We start from the raw sequence: 6890 nt of genomic DNA on the forward strand, positions 1-6890 counted from the left end.
ACCGGGAACCATCCAAGGCTGGCCCTGGGCTGCATGCACCTCCCAGGTCTAAGCCACTCAGGTTCAGGCACTCGGGTAGTCCTCAGAGGCGCAAACTCGGTTGGGCCTGCCTTTTGTGCCCTTCCCAGGTCTGAGCAGCTCAGGTGATGAGGTGTTTGGCGAGCGTGGTCGCTGCGACTTATCGCCTCCCCCGTCCCTGCCACTCGGTTTTCTGGGTGTACAACCGGCGCACCTTCTCAGGCAGATGTTGACCATCTAGAACCCTAAGAAGTCTTAGTTAGCAAAGAAGCCTGCTTACAGTTTTATATATAATGTCTCTCTGGGGCTGCGATTTCCCCCTTCCGGCTCTGGCTGCCTGTCACCGGAGGGGGATGGTCTGCAGCCGGCTATCTGTTCAGTCCTTTGTTCTGTGCGCGAGCCTGGAGGTGTCTTAGGTTAGGGCTGGCTTTTCGCGTGGTAGTTATCTCACAGTCTGGTTTGCTAGCCCAAGTTAGTTCACTCAGATAGCGCTCAGGGCATTCAGGCCAGATCCTTACTCTAAGCGCTGCAGCCCCCGCCTCCCTGCACAGCCCCCGCTTGCTAGTGGTGGGTGCAGGCGTCTGCGCTGCTTCTCCGCTGGGGGAATTACCGCTGGGCTCGTAATCTGTGGGTTTTAATTGTTTATTTATTTTTCCTCCCTGTTATGTTGCCCTCTGTGCTTCCAAGGCTTGGCACAAACTCGGCAGAGTGTTTCCTGGTGTTTGGAAACTTCTCTCTTTTTAAGTCTCCCTTCCCGGGATGGAGCTCCATCCCTCCTTCTTGTGTCTCTTTTTTTTTGTCTTTTAAATTTTTTCCTACCTCCTTTTGAAGACAATGGGCTGCTTTTCTGGGTACCTGATGTCCTCTGCTGGCTTTCACAAGTTGTTTTGTGGAATTTACTCGGCGTTTAAATGTTCTTTTGATAAATTTGTGGTGGAGAGAGTGGTCTTCTCGTCCTATTCCTCCACCGTCTTAGCTCCTCTGCCAGAAATAATCTTTTTTAAAAAGAGCTTTCTTTCTGTTTTAAACAGTGTATTTATTAATTTATTTTGGCAATGCTAGGTCTTCATTGCTACATGGGCTTTTCTCTAATTGCCATGGGGCAGGGCTTCTATCTGGTTGTGGTGCACAGATTTCACATTGAACTGACTTCTCTTGTGGAGCACAGGCTCTAGGGCGCTTGGACTTCAGTAGTTGCAGCATGTGGGCTCCGTAGTTGCGGTTTCTGGGCTCTAGAGCACAGGCTCAATAGTTGTGTCACATGGGCTTAGCTGCTCCACGGAACGTGGGATCTTCCTGCATCAGGGATCGAACCCATGTCTCCTGCATTGGCAGGCTGATTCTTTACCACTGACCCATCAAGGAAGATCAGAAAGAATCTCTGATATTACTCAAAATTCAGACAACATCGATTGTGGGAGCTGTAACTTTAGGATCAAAGAAGGATAAAAATAAACCCAAACACAATATGCTATGGCTGTAAGTGCTTTTAATAGGAAAAAAAAATTTTTTTTTTTTACCATCACAAAAGAGAATTGTAGCTTATTCAGAAAGTGGAGAACAAGTAACAGTTGTTTAGTTGGTAGAAACCCCTGCCCAGGTGACAGACAGACACAGAAGACAGGGAAAGAATCTTCTGATGGTGTCCAGGAGGAGAGCTGTTGCTCTTCCCTCTGAAGCACTGTGTTTTCTCAGCTGTCTTCCCAGAGGCAAGTGTTGTAGCAGCCTCAGGAAGGAAACCTCTGGCAGTCAGGAATCACCACAGGCATACTGCCGGCTGAAGGGTGGAGAAGCTTCTTCTGTATCCAGGATAGGCTTTAAAGAGAAGATGAAGGTGGAGCTGTGGAGCTAGGTGAGCCAGTTGTCCTCATCCTTTCCGGATCCAGATAAAAGCTGATGCTGTTACTTGCACTTGGGTGGGCACTTCTCTTGGCATTGTTGGGGAGGTGGCACAGGAGGGCATTTCTGCTGGCACTTTGGAGGTGGGCTGGGCTCAGGGCACTTGGGAGGGCATACTACAGGAGGTGGCTGGCAGGGCTGCTTGCACTGCTGCTGCTGCTGCTGCTGCTGCTGCTGCTGCTGCTGCTGAGACATCTTTCTGGAGTCTTAGAATCTGAAAGAAATTACATGACAGTGTTCACAAGAAGGGACTGCTACAGGGAGAGAAGTCTGAGCTCGTGTAATAATATCAGATAGACTCTCTCCAGTCTCTAAGAATGTGGTTTGATCTCTTTAATCCCTTTCAATGAACTTCTGGCCTCTCTCTCCCTCTTCAACAAATTGTATTATTGGCTCAGAGAAAATCTTTTAACATACAACTTAAAAAAATTTTTTTCAGAAAACCAATCAGTGTTGTTCTATTCTTTTTTTTTTCTTTCTGAAAACAGCATCTTCAATAAGGCCATCATAAGTTCCAAAATCCTGGGTAAACTCACAAGCAATTCTCATCATCATTAGCTCTCATGAGGTCCCAGAAGTATGACCTGCATACAGAGCAAATGGCCACCAGGAAGGATACAAGGGCCCCACACCTTCAAAGAGAAATGCCTCTGAAATAACAGCAGAAGGACAGAAGAAAGAAACAGAAAGAGGAAAAGTGCTCCGTTCTTTACCTCTTCTTGTCACGGATTTTGTTTTAATCTCTTCCTTAAAGGAATTCAAACTCTGTACCAGAAACTTAATAAATACTGTATATCACTGTGTTCAAATTCCAAGCTCCCATCCATTAAGGAGCACTAAGTCATGACAATACCTTTGGACACACCAAATTTGCTATAGCCAGAATTAATTCATAAGTAGAGAGCCCAAGAATAAAGCTGAACTGAAGACTCAGACTCACCAGGTTCTCCAAAAGCTATCCGGACTTGAGTAGCAGGAGGATGGCAGTGATGCAGCAGAGGGCCTTTTTATAGGGACTTGCTGCCCCACCCAGGAGGAAGCAGAGCTGCCAAAACAGGCCCGGTTCAGTCATTTCCCAACCAAAATGCAAATCCATCCATAAGTGGCTTGACAGGGACTCCAGAAAGAGGAAATGTCCTGCTCCAGGATCTCCTCACTGGATTATCTCCCCATGACTCACACAATCCCTGTCTTAAGCTCTCAGTTTCAGGGATTTATGGCAGTGGGAGGATTTGGGAGGGTTCTTTAACTTGGAGTCAAAGGCTTCCTTTCTTGATTGGAGAAGACTCCTCTTTGATACCTTTCACCTTCAATGAATTATCAAAGTGCCTGCCTTGTTCCACTTGAACTGGTTGCCATTTTGTTGTACATCCTGGGTTGAAAAGAGCCTGGCTATCTAGTGACACCTTTCTCTTTACCTCAGGTCCTTCTTATAATGCTTTCCCCTTTGATCCATGACCTCCTAATCTGTCTCCTTTCTTCTTCTAAAATGGACCGAGGGCAGGTTGCAGATCATCTCTCCAGCCTTCCCATCATAATACTTGGATATGTTCAGTAAAGTGGTGACCTCTAGGAGCCTCCTTTCACTGCTTTTCTCCCTCAGATAAAAGACATCAAGCTGATTCTTGCAGCCTTTAGAAATCTGTTTCACCTTGGGTCACAGGGAATTCACTAAGAGTTTAGCATCATCTACTGTAATTCAGGTGTTGCGCAGCTCAGACTCTAGACCAACAACAGAAAGCAAGATTTTTGCACATAACTCCCCAACGTGACGTACCACCTACTCCTACATAATTTCTCCCAACTGTCTTCTTTGTACTACTTTGCTCTATGAAATAAGCTTATAGTATTGTTCAAATTTTCTGACATCCTTCTCCTTTGAAATATCGAAAGGCCCAATCTGGTAAATTATGCCATAAAGCAACTATTTTTTAATGAAGGTTGAAATCACTATGAGCCATTCAGTCATTGAAGTTAATTGCCATTCATATACAACTTCTCAATCATTAAGAAGAATTTCACTGTAATTTAAACCAATTTTTTAGATTTACCCTACTGGTTACATGGAATATATGTTAAATAAACCTCTTTCCTGGTCACTTCCTTCATATAATTTGTCAGTATGCTGGAAGGAAGCATAGTTGATTTATGAGTCATTTAAACTAGCACACGGTGCCCAGAAAATTGGTCAAATATTATTCCATGTATTTCTCTAAGGATGTTTTGAATGAGATGGGCTTCCCTGGTGGCTCAGCGGTCAAGTGTCTGCCTAACAAGCAGGAGATGCCAGTTTGATCACTGGATCAGGAAAATCCCCTGGATAAGGAAATGGCAACCCACTCAAGTATTCTTGCCTGGAGAATCCCACAGAGAGAGGGCTACATTCCGTGGGGTCACAAAGAGTCGCACACAACTTAGCAACAGACTTTCACCTTTCAGTATATAAATCAGTGGTCTGGGTAAAGGAGGTTTCCCTCTATAAGGTGGTTAGTCCTTCATCCACTGAAGGCCTGAACAGAGCAAAAGTCTAAGCCTTTCTTGGGTAACAGATAATCCTCTTGCCTGATGGCCTTCCACGGGTTTTCAGTTTCAGATTTTGAATTTTCCAGCCTTTATAATCTCTCTTTCTCTCTTTTTCCTGTTTTTCTCTGTGTGTGTCACTCTCCCATATAAAAAATATATATAATAGGTAGTATATTATAATTTTAAAATTTCATCTGCCATTTCATGTACATCATTTCCTATGTTCAATCAAATTAAAAATTCAAGACATTTGTGTAAAGTGATTAAAGTAAAAATATAAATATTACATGACACATGTGAAGTGTAAATATGACAAATAGAATACATTTTTAGAGAATAACTGAAGTCCAAGAGAGAATGCCCTAGCGTGTTCCCCAGCCCTGGCATAATACTTCATTATGCCTTTTCAGAGATTTAGCTCTCAATAATTCATCTACAGTTCCTCTGTTCAGCTGGAGCTGAACTGTCCTCTTTTCTGTACTGTCCTCTTGGGCACTGAAGATTTTCATAATAGGCTGTGGCTGGTGAGGAATCATGTCTGGTTTAGGAGAAAAGTTACAACGCTGGCTTTATATTACTGTAGAATGTGGGAACACAGTTAATGGATGTCCCATTTCACCAGACCCCTACAATCCCCTAGAATGCTGTCTCGTGCTGAAGATTACTTTACCAGGAAATAAATCATTTTTATTCCAATAGTAAATATCAGGTTTAAATTGCATAAAAAAAATGAATGTAAGATATCATTTAAGACTCACACCGCCACATACAAGTGATTGAGAGTAGGTTTGGGAAGGGAGAGAGGATCAGAAAACTAAACATCTGAAATAGTTAAATAAATGCTTAGAGTTTATCTGATGAATTTGTTTTCTTCTACTCTATCCCAACATGTTTTAGATCTTTAAAAGAGAGTAGTTTTGAAAGTTTTTAATGTTTATTCTCTGTCTTCTCCTTCAACCCTTCAGACCTCTCATCCTGCCATATTACTCTTCACTTCCTAATGTATCAATATATCTCCTAACTGTCCAATTTAGTACACTGATGTGTTGGCAATGCATTTAGTAATAGTCTTTGCATATCTTTCTTATTTCTTCCTGCAATCAGTGTGAATAATGACCTACTAACTTGTCTTGGCCAAATAATCAGGAAATTTTTCAAGAATGTAGTTTTATAAATGGGAAGGGAAGAAGAAGAGAAGAAAGACGAGGAAGAGAAGAGGAAGCACTTGAAAGCTCTTATACAGTCACCAGGTATGCATGTTCCAGAAGTCAGGACATAACATTTTTGTCTAGCTCAGCAGCATCTCCACTGACTACTATATATATTTTAAAATATTATAATAAAGGGGAAAAGTCAAGTTGGTATAATATGAGGATGTCAAACTCGTCCTTACTCACATACATATTTCAAGTATACATCTACAAATGGAGTAATTATCAACAGACTACTTGGTGAACATTAGTGGAAGTCTTTGGACACCTAAAACGACAAGAAAAATCTACTCATAATCAGGCAAAATGAAAAAATTAAAACAGACAATCAAAACAGGGACCAGCAACCCTGACAGGAAGCTGAAGATGGAGGGGAAAAGCCCATCACAGTGGGCAAATCAGCTGGGACAGAAATGGGCCTTCAGGGGATCAAAGCAGAGGATGATCTGTGAAAGGCAAGATAAGAACTGCATGCATGGTCTGTGCCACAGCCCTGCTCATCCTATCCTAAATCATGTGTTTCCTGTTGCAGAGGGGTCTGGGTGCTGGAACATGGAGTTTTGAGTGAAGAATCAGGGAGGGAACAGTTGTTGTGAAAAGACAGCCTGAAGGGACATGAGTAAGGAGTTCTACAGCTGGGAAAGTTTGCAGATAAAGCCTGGGACACCCTAGGAGCTAGGTGTCATTGTTGAGTGACATGCAAGGGGCAGGGCTGCCATCATAACCCCTTTCCCACCTGCCAACTTCTTTGGCCTTCAGAGGCACTGGGAGTGGTTCCCATTGAGTCATCTTGCCCATCCCTCCAGCCAAGGCCTCTTCTACACAAGTAGGCTTAGTGGTCCTGAGTGCCACCCATCTTAAAGCCATGTTTGGAATTAGCTCTGAGAGCCTTTGCACTGCCAGGGGCTGAATATTAAAGTGTAGGGCTAAGAGAGTGGATCCTGGGAGAGGATCACTGTTGGCTTCACAGATACAACAGAGAGGACAGGAGTGAGAGGCTCTGAGGCTGGGAATGCCAACTGGAGGAAATGTGTTGTGCCTAGGAAACGAGGCACCATTGTTAAGTCGCATGCAAAGGGCAGGGCCACTACAGTCCACACACCACATACCAGCCCCTGCCTCTCTGGGCACTGGGAGGGAGTCCCTCCAGGGCAAGTGTGCCCCCATCTGTTGCAACTGCCTGCTGGTCTACATCACTACAGGCAATTTGTGCACACTCCCATTGTGGCCACTGGTCTG

The 6890-nt window shown here is 43.8% G+C and overlaps 1 long non-coding RNA gene across 1 annotated transcript; it reads right to left on the minus strand.

The window, feature by feature from the left end:
- Positions 1-1490: 1490 nt before the first annotated feature.
- Positions 1491-3000, minus strand: LOC139182121 (uncharacterized). The gene is made up of 2 exons (XR_011565685.1): positions 2858-3000; positions 1491-2131 (listed from the first exon to the last, which is right to left on the minus strand). It is a non-coding gene; the product is annotated as an uncharacterized lncRNA (long non-coding RNA).
- Between the last annotated feature and the right edge of the window lie 3890 nt (positions 3001-6890).

Source organism: Bos indicus, chromosome 3 (assembly GCF_029378745.1).
Source record: "Bos indicus isolate NIAB-ARS_2022 breed Sahiwal x Tharparkar chromosome 3, NIAB-ARS_B.indTharparkar_mat_pri_1.0, whole genome shotgun sequence".
Lineage (NCBI taxonomy): Eukaryota > Metazoa > Chordata > Mammalia > Artiodactyla > Bovidae > Bos > Bos indicus.